The sequence below is a fragment of the Leptodactylus fuscus genome, chromosome 3 (assembly GCF_031893055.1).
Source record: "Leptodactylus fuscus isolate aLepFus1 chromosome 3, aLepFus1.hap2, whole genome shotgun sequence".
Classification (NCBI taxonomy): Eukaryota; Metazoa; Chordata; class Amphibia; order Anura; family Leptodactylidae; genus Leptodactylus; species Leptodactylus fuscus.
In genome coordinates, this window is record NC_134267.1 from 33,847,057 (window position 1) to 33,861,952 (window position 14,896).

The following is a 14,896-nucleotide window of genomic DNA, read 5'->3' on the forward strand; positions in this document are numbered from 1 at the left end:
CAATTGGGGAATTTAGGATTTCTTTAAAGGGGTATTCCCATGTCCCTTGCTCACTAGGCTTCGCTGCTGCAAAGACTTCTTTCTTCCTGTTTTTTGGCTCCACCCTCAAATTGGCGTGTAGCTTCGCCCACCACATAGCGTGATCCTATGGGACGACTGAAGGGCCTGTGATGTCATCAAAGGTCCTATAACACTTGGATTTAGCTTGTTCTATATAGAGTCGGCTAGCTAAATCCTAGTGGGCTAAGGGACCAGGTCCTTCTATCCACTAGCTTTTAGCCTGTTCTATATAAGAAAGCTAAATCCTAGTGAGCAGAGGGACCAGGTCCTTTAGCTCACTAGGATTTAGACTGTTTTATATAAGAAAGCAGCACTCATTTCCCCTTTCCTTTTTCTGAGAGCAGGAAGCTAGGTCACATGTGTGGTGCAGACACAGGCTCGCTCCCGTGCACTTAGCCCCTCCTCCCTCCCCCCTGAGAGCAGGCAGCTACCTCACTTGACATTTAAGCAGATAAGCCCAAGGGCCATAGAAACGCAGTGTCAACAATGAAGTGAATAAATTAAGATAGCGGCCAAACAAAGCAGTTTTGCTGAAGCAGTGTATTTAGGAAAAGTCTTAAATCCACATTAACAAGCAGTATAGATAGGATCCTTGTTATGGGACAACCCTTTTAAGATTACATTCTGACGATCAAAGTGCAAAACCACTGTGAAAAACATCCAGTTTTCATGGCCATCTTGCACTCAAGGGGTGGCAGGTTTCATGTATCCCCCATACATTGGAGTGTATAGAGGGGTAGGGGAAAACAACCAAAAATAGGACCTGGCTTTTATTTTGACTGAACTGTCAAAATAACGGTCATGTGAATATCCCCCATTCACTGGAATTGATTGCTGCCATGTAGCGTCCGTTTTTTAACATATGGACATCATTCTTTATTGTGTGAATATAGCTTTATAGTAAGTGTCACATTTTTTCTGCTAAAAGTTGTGACTTTCTGTTTTGTGCCATGCTCACTTTTTTTGCACAAAGTGTTTAGTTGTGGGGGGGGGGGGTTGTTTCCACAACTTGGTAGATTTACTATCATTTACATCAGAAGTTGTCTTTAATTATTGTGCAAATCTACCTCGACCCATAGCTATCAGATGCGCCAAATTTATTAAAGGGGTTTAGTTCATTTTTGTTGTTAACCTGTCCTCAGGATAGGTTATTAATAAGCTATCAGTAGGGGCTTGACCCCAGGACCCCTACTGATCATCTGTATGAAGGGGCCATAATCCTTATTCATGCACCATGACCTCTTTTCTGTTTAATTGGAGAACGAGGGGTATAACTCCAGCCTCGTCCGATAGATGTGAGAGAGATGACATTGTAGTTACGTCCTTGTTAGTACAGCTGAAAAAAGATATGTCCATATAGTTCACCTAGGGGACGGGAAAGGGTATGACATGCTATACATTTCCATAAGCATCAATGCTATTTTGTTGTAAAATGGCATCTAACCGTTAATTCCAGCTATCAGATATGACTGCTTTGACCAGCTCCTGGGGTAGGCTATTCCATAGATTCAGGCTAGGTTCACATCTGCACCCGTTTACTATTTGGGGAGTCCGCCCCCACACCCCATTCCACTTGAAAAATGCAGGGAGAAAAGTCCTCAAGCGGATGCGAAAAAACGGAAACCCAAACGCTAGTGTGAACCTAGATTTACAGTGAAGAAGAGTTCCCCTTTATCTTTTGAGGGGATTTTACATGGAACAGCCTTTTCCCATATTTCATGTATGGGCCATTTATATATATATATATATATATATATATATATATATATATATATATGAAGGTTTATCATATCCCTCCTTTATCACCCCTTCTTGCATGGTAGCGATAAAACAGATGACATGCAATATAATCAGAAAAAGGGTCAAACGACGGGGGTCCTGAATGTCAGAATCTGATCTTCTTTTATTGATGACATACCCTGAGGATTGGCATCATAGAAAAAAAAGCCAGCACCCCTTTAAGAAACTCTTAATACAGTTGGTGCAGCTCACTCCAGTTACTGGTTATTAAGACTGGCATATAAAATGCCAATTTAATTAATCTTCCCCAGTGTGCTGGGAAAGTGATCTCAGAAGATAAGCCGCCGCGTCCCGCACAGATCAGTTGCCAAAAGCAATGTAGAAATCCATAGCACTCTTATTTTTCCCCCCCCCAGCATTTAACTCTTCACAGATCATTTGTAGAAGTCAGGGGCATTATGATCTTGGTCCCGGGCCCGGAAGGGTTTGGAGCCTGCGGAACCATGAAAGCAGTGAGGGAAAGCCTGGTTACCCTACAGATATACATTTTGTTAATGGACAGGGCCTTAGTGTGATGTCTGTACAACGTGGGGCCACTGTGGAGCATATAATATTTTGTGGTGGCCACTTTACTATTTATATCACACAGTATCTGTTTTATGCTGAGTTCACACAGTTTTTTGGACCAGATTTTGACGCGGAAGCCGCCAATGCAACAGCATCCAGTCACAGCATTCCGCATCAAGATACTGCGTTTGTGAGTTTTATAGTTGTATCCCTTTCAAGTGTATGGGATAACTGCAGTACTCATAACTGTCTCTATCTTTAGTATGCTCTAGGGAGGGGGTCCATGCAAAGTTTGCCCCAGGGCCCACAAGTCTTTAGTTATGCCTCTGGTTGTTGTAGTCTAATAGAAAGTTAATGATATACAGGTGACACTTGAAGGGAGTCTGTCTGCATAACACGGCTTATTAACCCAGCTCTGCAGATAGATAGGTTAGTTTTAGGTTAGGGTTTCCTGAATGAAATTGTGTAATTCCTTTGTGAATCAGACTCCATTGCAGTTTTTTGTAACGCACAAATGAGCTGTTTGGAGCAATGACAAAGCCCTCACTGCTCCAATCAGCTCACTTCCATATTGGCTAAAACAGTGATGTTCTGACATTGGAGACACCAATTTGCAAGGGGAAAACACTGTTTGGTTCAGGTGTCCCTCAGGGCTCGTTCACATCTGCGCATGTACTCCGTTCTGCAGGTTGCTGTTTCCTGCACAAAATGGGCAGGAGACGGAAACCTGCCGGCATGTTTCAATCCCATTCATTTGAATGGGCTTGAAAAGTCTCCGGCCGTGAGCGTTTTATGCGCTCCGCGGCGAAACCGTTTTTTTAAAACCGGACACAGAGTCAGACATGCAGTACTCTGTCTGGTTTTAAAAAAAATGGTTTCGCCGCGGAGCGCATAAAATGCTCACTGGCGCTCACGGCCAGACTCTGCATGATAGGTTTCCGTCTTCTGTGTGCAGAAGACGGAAACCTGAAAACGGAGTTCAGGCGCTGGTGTGAACCCAGCGTAACCTATCAATCTACAGTGCTGTACACTGCTGACTCTTTTTAAAGAAGCCCTCTCTAAAAGCGCCACTTTCCATCACTGGATTCACCGCTTTATTGGCTCTAGTCTTCCTTTATGTATATTGTACTCCCTTCCTGCTGTTCAGCCTCCTGTCTGCTTCTTGTCAGACATCATGTTGAATAGTAGACAGGTTTGCCATCAATCTACCCATCCCTTTACCACCTTTGAGAATCTGTATTATATATATTATAATGTAACATTATTAGTTCTTAGTCCTTTTAGGGACCGGTGCAGAACACTGCTATGCTTCTTTTCTGCAGTGTTTTGTTCATGTTGTGCCTTCCTATTACAGTTGTTGTCCAGGGACTGTAATGTACTTTACTTCCTCAATGCATTTGTTTAAATTGTACCCAAGGTTTCTGGTCTGGTTCGGACCCTGGGTCCTGTAAGCAGCCTCTGTCCCATCATTGCGCTTTGATTCACATGTGGGTGCAGGCTATTTAGCACAGCTGGTGCCTGCTGTTTTTGAAGTTGGCTCATGTTCTGACCCTGCTCCATACACCCAGTTCCAACTTTTACCATACATGTATGACGTTGGGGGTCAGGAGGGTGTTAATCTCTTCCCCATTCTTATTTTGTCTCCTATGCAAACTATATGTAGAAATGTGCACTGGATGCCACAAGCGTCTCAATCCTTTGCCCTGTCTGTGTCTGTGTGTGTTATTGCAGTTTAATTCCTGTACAACCCCTATGAACACTAATTTCTCCTTTTTCATGGCTGAATACCGCTGCTATTATTCTTTGAACACTGCTAGTAGCACTTTTATTAAGTACTGAATGTATATCCAAAGCAGATCATATTCAGTATAGTCTCTGTCATGTATTCATTGACAACACTAGGGTGCTGCCTATCAAACAGTGTGCACACAGAGCAAACTCACAATGGAGTCTAAATTTCCTATTAAATTATCTTCATTTAATTTGTCTTCAATGGAAAACCACAAAAAGAATTGTCAAAAAGCCAAATTGGATATAATTCCACAGCAAACATAAAAAAGGGGTGGACAAAAGTATTGGCACTGCTTGAAAAATCATGTGATGCTTCTCTAATTTGTTTAATTAACAGCAGACCCCCCGAATATAATAATCGGAGGCCGGAGAGAGGCAAGAAACATAAAAAACACTGTTACTTACCTCTCCACGATCCGGGCAGGCTTCAGGCCTAGTTGTCTGACATCACACGAACTCGGCCTGCATCCCGTGTCATGTGATGTCCGACATCATTGAAGAAGGGCGACAGCGGAGGACTGCAGCAGAGACAGGGGACAGGTAATTAACAGTGTTTTTTTTAATGTTTCTATTCCCCCTGGGTCTCCAATTATTATACTTATGGGTGTCCACAGTGGAGCATAATACTGAGTGCAGGGGCGACTATGGGACATAATACTGTGTGCAGGGGCCACTATGGGGCATAATGCTGTGTGCAGGGGCCACTATGGGGGATAATACTGTGTGCAGGGGCCACTAATGGACATAATACTGTGTGCAGGGGCTACTATGGGGGATAATACTGTGTGCAGGGGCCACTATGGGGGATAATACCGTGTGCAGGGGCCACTATGGGGGATAATACTGTGTGCAGGGACCACTAAGGGACATAATACTGTGTGCAGGGGCCACTAGGAGCATAATAGAGCTCGCAGAAATACGGAGGAGGGGTTCTTCGGCGTCGGTCGGGGGGGGGGGGGGGAAGGGAGTGCCATGTCAAAAGTTCGCCACGGGGCCCCACCATTCCTAGTTACGCCACTGATTTTACACTTTACATGACATAAAAGGGCCCCAATGTTTATTATCCACATGACTGTAAAACGTAAAGAATTACTTTTTCAGGTTACGTGGACAGCATACAGTACTGACCCCCTTTCATTTGTTTCCTGCCGAGTTACTGAAAGCAGATGCTCGAACGTGTTATTGTCTCCTCCAGATCCTCCAAGTTGTTTTGTAGAATAAGAGCTCGGCATCCTGCGTCTTTAAGTTCTATTTTTGCTTTGTCTTATTAAAATGTTCTACAATGCTGCTCCTGGAACGTGCCATGCGGCTGTTGCCATTGTTCAATCACATTTTGACACCTGTCAGAATTTACACAATTCGCTCATGTGTAGAAGAACCGCAGTACGCCCCGCTATATTTTCCAAATTTATTCTTACAAGTCATTGCGCTAATTTCTCCAGTGAAATCATTTACGTGATGTCTAAACTTCACAAAAAATATTTCCTATAATTAAGTTTCTATCTAAACATATGTTGTTTTGGCGTAGCCATTCTTGCATGCTAAGCACAGCCTTCCTCGTCTCATCAATCCCAGATTCCTAGCTTCTTCTCCAGTCCCTGTAAATAAATTACAGATAAAAAAAAAAATCTCTGCAGTTTTTCACTGTCTTTGCCCTTCAAGAAGCAGCAGCTCTTCCATGTCTCAGTCACAGGCACATGATCACAGCCTTGGAAGTTTATCTGCTACTGAAATACCTCTGAGTTTTCCCTCTCTTGTGATGATGACATACAAGGCCTCTTCGCTCTGATGTTCTCTAGTCAAAACTTTGAAAAATGGAGTTTAATATTAAAGAAGAAGATTGTGTTTACTGGAGTTCCGAGTCGCCTTCCATTCTATTAATTTATTACTGCATTTTTCTTCTAGACTACGTGAACAATTTCCTGGGTCTGGCTCCTGGGGACTCATTCTTTGTCTTGAATTTGGATATTGCATTTCATTCAAGGTGAACTTGTTGTCTTAAAGTTCTTGCGCCATCAAAGTTTTTGAGTCTTGGATGAAGGGCGCTTGTTGAGGGAGGCTAATGGAAAAAATCAGGACAAAATTACATTAGGTTTTCAAACTTTTATAAAAAATTAAGAAAAAAAAAAAGGGTCCCGCCATAAAAATAAAACATATTTTGTTATTTCTCTCTTAAAGGCAATGTTTAGGGTGTTTGCACAGCACCGTTTCATCTTAGGACTGAACCAGGGAAAGAGGTCGAAGGGATTGTGTGTGATGTAAAGTTAAAGGGGACCTATGAGGTTGATTTGGGACACTATACCACCCACAGGTCCTTATAGACTTAGGGTTTTTATGTCCCAAATGCAATTTATGACCAGTTTAAAAATAAAAAAAGCTTATTTAAATTTATTTACCTAGACGTGACTCAGATGAGTGTCATCAGACTCATCTCTGGTGCTCCCGATGTCTCCACTGTTCTTCAGTATAGCCGAAGATGTACAACTCAGCTTCACTGCGCAAGTGCCGGAGGTACGGCGCATGCGCGCTGAAGACATAAGGATTTGGGGTTGCCTAGTGTCCAAAATTGCCCTGATAGATTCCCTATAAGCCCACCAAGGAGGTATGGTTTTTGCTACAAGTAATCTTTGAAGTCATCTTTCTTAGCAATGGCTTTAGCTTATTTTATTTATATATTACTTTTACTTGTACTTGTATATGTAACATATTCCGCAGCATTATACAGACATTTTTAGTCACTGTCCCATATGGGGCTCACAATCTGCAGTCCCTATCAGTATGTTATTGCAGTGTGAGAAGAAACTGGAGTAACCAGAGGAAACCTACGCAAAGAAAGGAAGAACATACAAACTCCTTGCAGATGTTGTCCTTGGTCGGAGTCAAATCTAGGATTCCAGTGTTGCAAGGCTGTGTTAAGAATAACAAGACTTAGTCTGATTCTGGAGCTAAATTGGAGCTTCCTATCACATTTATTCACATTAGTATAGGTCATAGATATAATATATATATATATATATATATATATATATATATATATATATATATATATATATATATTTTTTTTTTTTTTTTTTGCATAGTCTTTGGGCTGTTTCTGATTGAAATAGAGATAGTTGTGCAGCTGATTCTCCTCTACTTACTGTAGTAGTTAGTCTCATCTCACCAGCTCAGAGAGGAATGCAAACTAGAAATAGAGCCTGCGAGGAGGGAAACTGCTAATTATTACACAATATAAGGGCCCATGCACATTACCATGTGCAGTGTATGGGTCAGTAAAAACGGCATGACCGACACACATATTTGTATCTATACATTGAATTGAATGGACTGAGCCAGAAATATAGAGAGGTATAGGACCTGCTCCATAATTTGCAGCTTTTCAGTATAGTCTGTACATGCAAAACCTACAGCTGTGTGGACCATAGAAAGTCATGTCTGTATTAATCTGCAATTGCGGATCAAAGTATAGTCATGTGAAGGAGGCCTATGCCATGCAATGGCCACATACAGTGTTACTCCCCTTGTATCGGTACTATTGTTATATAATATTAGTATAATAGTGATACTACTGTTATTGCCTTCATATACACCATTGTACTATTAACCATCTAAGGATCCTTATCTTATCAAAAATAGACATTTTTGATTGAGCAGTAAAATTTGTAGGTCAAGGCAGAATTGAGATGAGGATAATGTATAAAGTTATTATCGAAGTCTTTACTTGGATAGATCATAGAACAATCCTAAATTTAGAAAAGATTTTATCATTGAATTATCCAATGTAATTGTATTTATTATATATTATTAACTCTTTAGGACTGAGTTTGTGATGTCAGTTCCATAACACAGTGAAATTCTGACAGGTTCCCGCTAACAGCTTCCGCATCAGTAATTCTCTACAGCACGTTGTGTGTTGTATAACACACACTATGTAGGTGACAAATGGTAGGGGAATATCTGCTTGCAATAATTAAGAAGCAGGGGACATGGAAGAATATGGATGAAAGTTATTCAATGGAACGATGAAAAAGGAACCGTTCATTGCTTGGTCACCTGTTTTATAATTCTCCGCTGGGCAAACTTTTTTATAATACTTTATTTTTATTAGATTTTTTCGCTGTTTCACCTCTGATAAAAATTTTTTAATAAAAACACACAGTATTATGCCCCATAGTGGCTCTTGCACGCAGTATTTTGCCCCATTGTGGACACCTATGACCATGTGGACACCATGACCCCAGAGTATAGTAATTAGAGACCCAAGGGAGTATACAAACATAAAAAAACCACTGTTACTTACCTCTCCCTGGCTCCGGGACCCCTCCGCTGATGTCAGCCATCTTCAATGACGTACGGGACATCAAATGAGCTGGCCCTGCGTCGCGACACATAATAACGCAAGCCCCGGCCCATGTGACGTCTGGGACGTCACCAAGTAGGCCCAAAGCCTTCCGAAGCCAGGAGAGGTAAGTAACTGTGTTTTTTATTCGGACACATTTATACCAATACCAGTTTAAGTACTGCCTACAGCAAGCTAGTAATCAATTTTTTCAAAGTTTAAATTTTTTTAAGGGGTTAAAATGTAAAAAAAACTATGTAAATTTGATATCCCCCAAATTATACCAACCCATAGTGATATCTCATTTTGACTGCACAGTAAACGCCATAAGAACAAAGCCTGTAAGAAATTTGCACAAATGCATTTTTTCTCCCATTCCACCCCACTCTGAATTCATTTCCAGCCTCCCAGTGCATTGTACAGAATATTAAATGGTACTATTATGAAGTACAATTTCATACCTCCCAACTGTCCCGATTTCCGCGGGACATTCACGATTTGGGTGACATGTCCCGCGGGCCCGGTTGGAGGGAGGTGTGTCCCGATTTCAACTCAGATCTGCGTCCAGAGGACGCAGATCTGAGTTGAACACATATGCGGCTGAAGCAAGGAGCTGACACAGGTCAGCTCCTCGCTTCGCCTCTGCGCGCCTCTCTCTGACACATGCGGCTGAAGGAAGGAGCTGACACAGCCCTGTGTCAGCTCCTTCCTTCAGCCGCATGTGTCAGCGAGAGAGGCGCACAGAGAGCAGCGAGGGAGCGGAGGAGAAGGTAAGTTTAATGTGGAGATGGAACGTGAATCTGGGGGCAGATGAAGGAGAGGACGGCATGACACTGGGGGCAGAGATGGAGAGGACGGCATGACACTGGGGGCAGAGATGGAGAGGACGGCATGACACTGGGGGCAGAGATGTGGGGACATGAATCTGGGGGCAGAGATGTGGAGACATGAATCTGGGGGCAGAGATGGGGGACATGAATCTGGAGGCAGAGATGGGGGACATGAATCTGGGGGCAGAGATAGAGGGACATGAATCTGGGGGCAAAGATGGAGGGGACATGAATCTGGGGGCAGAGATGGGGGGACATGAATCTGGGGGCAGAGATGGGGGACATGAATCTGGGGGCAGAGATGGAGGGGGACATGAATCTGGGGGCAGAGATGGGGGACATGAATCTGGGGGCAGAGATGGGGGACATGAATCTGGGGGCAGAGATGGAGGGGGGACATGAATCTGGGGGCAGAGATGGAGGGACATGAATCTGGGGGCAGAGATGAAGGGTGTATATGAAACTGGGGGAGAGATAGAGGGGGGACATATAATTTACGGGTGACTGTAGGAGGATTATACTGTGTGCGGGCACATGAAAAATTAACGAGTGGGCGGAGTCAACACAAAAAGTGGGCGGGGCTAAATTTGCCGCGGCGCCACACATTTTGTCCCTCTTTCAGTTCTTCAAAAGTTGGGAGGCATGCAATTTGTCTGGTAAAAACCCCTCCATGCATCCTGGGCATTCCCCCAAGCCACCGTGCACCCCCCTGCGTCATACCTTTAAACCGCCCCCTCTTTAGCTTGTGTCCTGATAATTCCTTCTCCTCCATTTCTGTAACCACCTCCATTTACTGTAATCTCGCTCCTGCGCATTGAAATGTCGGGCAAGCGCAGTAACGCTCCTTTCTGAGCACTACTGCACATGCCCGAGCACCATTTTCTTGTGGACAATGGAAGAAAGTGCACAAGAAAAGCAGTAAATGGAGGCGGTTACAGGGATGGAGGAGGAGGAGGAATTGTCGGAGCGCAAGCTAAAGAGGGGGCGGTGTATGACGCAGGGGGGTGCACGATGGCTTGGTTGAACGCTCAGAGTGCACGGAGGGGCTCTTTTACATATGTAATAAAAAACAGGGGGGGAGGGGTCTTTTAAAAAAATGAGTAGCTGCACCTGAATAGCCTGAATAGCCTTCTTAAAGGCTATTCAGGCTTATGAATATCACAAATAACGTTATTCCAATGATAGAGCCCCTTTAACTCTCTTATGGCTCTATGAATGAAAAATAAAAAGTTATGGGGAGTCAAAAACGAAATTCAAAAAATGCCTGTGACGGGAAGGGGTTAACTATTTCTAATTCCTATGAACAAAGAATGTAAGAAAAAACAAAGTATTAAATTATATTATTAATGTCATTATATATTGTTTACTTTGATTGTAATCCTGGCGACATTAATAAAAAAACAACAATTATTTTTTATTGGTCTATTCCTTGTATTGTCTTTCCGCCTGGTTCTTCCAGGTACAGATATACTTATACTACAATCTCAAATAATCAAACCACTTCCAAGCTCACCAATCCCTACACCGAGCTGGAAATCGGGTTCTGTGATACGTGTTTTGTGTAAGTCATTGTGGAAATCTTCCTAGTTTGCCAAGCATGTAATGACTTTCTTTATCACTGATGACAGTGAAGATTGTTTTCCATCTTTACCTGAACACAATTTGTCATTTTCTGTTCCTTTCTCCGCTGAAGAATCTTAATCTATATAGAAAGTGTTAAGAAACGGGGCAGTTGTATAATGTAGTGTTGGTGAAGGTTGTTGACTCTGCACCGTGTCCAGTTATGTGTCTGAAAGCATCCATAATAGAGATGAGCGAGTAGTATTCCATCGAGTAGGTATTCGATTGTATACTATGGTATTCGAAATACTCGTACTCGGTCAAATACCACAAGGTAAATGCAGTAAAAATTCGATTCCCTCCCACCTTCCCTGGCGCTTTTTTTTACACAAAAAACTATGCAGGCGAGGTGGGACAGGAACTAAGACAATGTAGGTATTAAAAAAAAAACCGTATACAGTAGAGATGAGCGAGTAGTGAAATATTCGAAAATTTGAAATTTGATTTGAGTAGAACTCAATATTCGACTATTTGATCGAATACCTACTCGCTCATCTCTAATCATTAACATATTTTCATTATTCCAGTCAAAGCTGTTGCTTTGCAGAAAAAGACATTGTAAAAAATATGCAAATTAGGCTAATGGGGCACCAGAGGCGTTCACTCTCCGGCTGGTGCGCCAGCGCATTCACTCACCGGCTGGTGCGCCAGTGCATTCACTCACCTGTTGGTGCACCAGAGGCATTCACTCACCGGCTGGTGCGCCAGTGCATTCACTCACCTGTTGGTGCACCAGAGGCATTCACTCTCCGGCTGGTGCACCAGAGGCATTCACTCACCTGCAGGTGCACCATTCTTTCCTTTTTCCCTCTCCTGGTGCCCTCACAGTATCAAACATAAAAACACTAATACTCACCTTACCCGGTTCCCCTGTTGTCCTTCTGTTATGTTTCTAGTCTTAGAGGCTTCAGGGAGCAGCAGGTGCCTTATAAGTGACGTCACCAAATCAAGAGCTTCTGGAGCACTTGTAGCAGCCATTCTGATTAAAATATCATAACAATAAAACTCATCAAAGAGATCAAAAAATGTAAAGCATCTTTTGACCTAGCCATAACAAACTTAGAAAGTCACGCATTGGGATTGCACTGACATCTTAGGTATTAAGCATGCTTAGGGTGTGTTCACACGGTGGAAAATGAAGAGGAATTTCTCTTCATTTTCCGCCGCTGGAATTTTTGCCATGGTCTAACCGTGACGGGATGCCGATACAATGCATCAGCATTCCGTCGCGGCATTCCACTCCTGCTAAGGCCCGGATGAATGGTCCTAATCAGGAGGAAGTCTCAAGCCGCGGACCCTGCGGTTGAATCAGCTGTGGAATCCACGACAAGATTGAGCACAACGCTTCTTTTTGTCTGCATCCTGTAGTGTTGTAGTGAGGATGCAGGTCTTCTGGAATAACTCCACTATGCCATAGTTACTTTTATAGATCAGAACACTTTATTCCATGCTTCCATCATGGCTCCCTGTCTAGCAACTCCTCCCCCTACTCTCAGCTCCTCCTCCATGACTACCTCACTGTTGCTAGGCAGACAAAGCAAAATAAGTAAGCAGAACAGAACATACAGAGTATACTTAGGGGGCGTTCACACTACCGTTGGTGTCCGCCAGCTAGTGTCCACTGCTAATGTCCGTACAAAATCTTGCGCGGACATTAGCAGCAGACACTAGCTGTGTCCGTCACATTTTGCATTAATTTAAATGGAGATGGGGTGCGTTCTTTTATACTCCGTGTCTGTCCTTAACTGTCCGTTCCCAAAGATGTCCGACTTTTCAAGCGGACAGAAAAAACCCGACATGTAGGTTTTTGCTGTCCGCTTGAAAAGTCAGACATCTTTGGGAACGGACAGTTAAGGACAGACACGGACAGTAAAAGAACGCACCCCATCTCCATTTAAATGAATGCAAAATGTCATGGACACAGCTAGTGTCTGCTGCTAATGTCCGCGCAAGATTTTGTACGGACATTAGCAGTGGACACTAGCTGTCGGACACCAACGGTAGTGTGAGCGCTCCCTTATAACAACATCACACATCCTGCTGCAATCTCTGCCTCCCATTGAAAACAATGGGAGGCGGATTCCACCACTGCAAATTCCTTCATTTGAACAGACCCTTAAAGGGGTTGTCCACTTTCATACGAATATCAAGAGACAAATGTTATTGTTTGTCTAAAAAAGTTTTCAATTTTCCAATATACTTTCTGTACCAATTCCTCACATAGTGAAACCCAGTCTGAATTTTTCTCCAGCTTCCCAGTACAGTGTGCCCCCCCCCCCCACACACACACACATACACATGACTATGTAAATAGAAAAATAAAACAAATGGCTTCTGAAAGGAAGGGCATTAAAAAAAAAAAAAAAACACAAAAATAAATAGTGGCTGTGTCTTATAAGTATTAAAGGGATTGTCCAGCATAAATGAAAACTTTACCCCTAAACTAAACCCCCCTCCCCCGCCTCACCTGTAATATACTCCCTTTAAAAAAAAGTATATTTACCTATTTGCCTAGGGTGGTCAGGCACATTTTCTGATTCCCTGGTGACTTCCCGTTTCGCTGTTTCCGGAGACGGGAGACCACCAGTACTCCTCTCTCTCCCCTCCTACCCCTGCCCCCCTCATACTCACCAATGCTCACCACTTTCTCTCTGGCCATCTTTTCCTTCACATGCGAGCCGGAGGTGGTGCCTGCACAGTAGAACACCTGTCTCCAGGATGACAAGACAGGTAAGTATGATGGGGTGGGGAGAGGGTTGGGGGACTGAGTTAGTTAGGTAGGTAGATAGGTCTTGTAGTCAGCAGGCTAAATGGGGAAACGGGGATGGGGGTGTGTGAGAGAGTGAGTGAGTGAACTGCAATGTATCAAGGTAGTTGTAGGCTAAGACAGCAGGAAGCTATCCATGTAGACAAATGTAGAGAAAGCCAGAGATCACGCAAAACACTGCGAAAGGTATTTGGGTGCACTTAGTGCTATCAATGGATTAATAAAAGACCTTTTTTTAAAAAAAAAAAAAAAATTTGCCCGGAAAACCCCTTTAAGACTTTGAACGGTCTTACTTGATTGACACCCTTATGACTAGGTAAAAAATCTGCAAATCTATTCTCCAGGATGTAATTCGGAGAACAGTGCACTCTGTACGCCACCCTATAGAGGGCAGCATCCTTAACATCATGAACGACTCAGTTATAAAGTCTTTTAATCATAATGTGGATTTAATTGCCAAATCAGTATTTCTGTCCCAAAAGGAACAGATTCCCAGCTATGGACAGCGCTGTTTCGGTCTATTGGGCCATCCTCAGCATAGCGTAGGGATACTGATTTGGCAGAGTGAGAGACTATAGACCAGGGTCAGGGGATAATCATACACATTAGGGAGAGTGTGTGCCTACATAGGCAGTACGGAGACTTACAAGTCATTCCTGCTCCACTAGGGATTCTGGGTATGACTATATGACTATATATTGAGTACCTGACTGCCCACTGGACTCCTAAATAAATATCAATTTGTCAGGCTCCTCCTTTACTTTAATATACAGCAGATACAATATGAGAGGTTCCTTTTAAGGTTTCCAATTCCAAGACCTTCTTATGTGAATTACTGACTTGACAACCTGTACCGAAATGTTGTCAGAATACCCTTTGGGTGCATCACTTGACCCCCTAGGAGTAAACGTATTCGCATCTTTGTTGTAGCCTGTCTATTTCTTTATCCACTTTCTACCTGTCCCATCAGTAGATGTTGCAATGCTGAATATTCTGCAAGTACGGACAAATTTTTCGGAACCATAACAAGTGAAGCCTCTGCACAGCTGCACAGGAGTCCTCTTGTATCCACGTGCCCATGCGAGTGAATGGAATGCTATCCAGGTCACTTCCTATTGGCTGGCTGTATTTTTCCAGATGTTTCCATCATCTGCATAAAAAGATTTAAAGCGCGGAGAGACG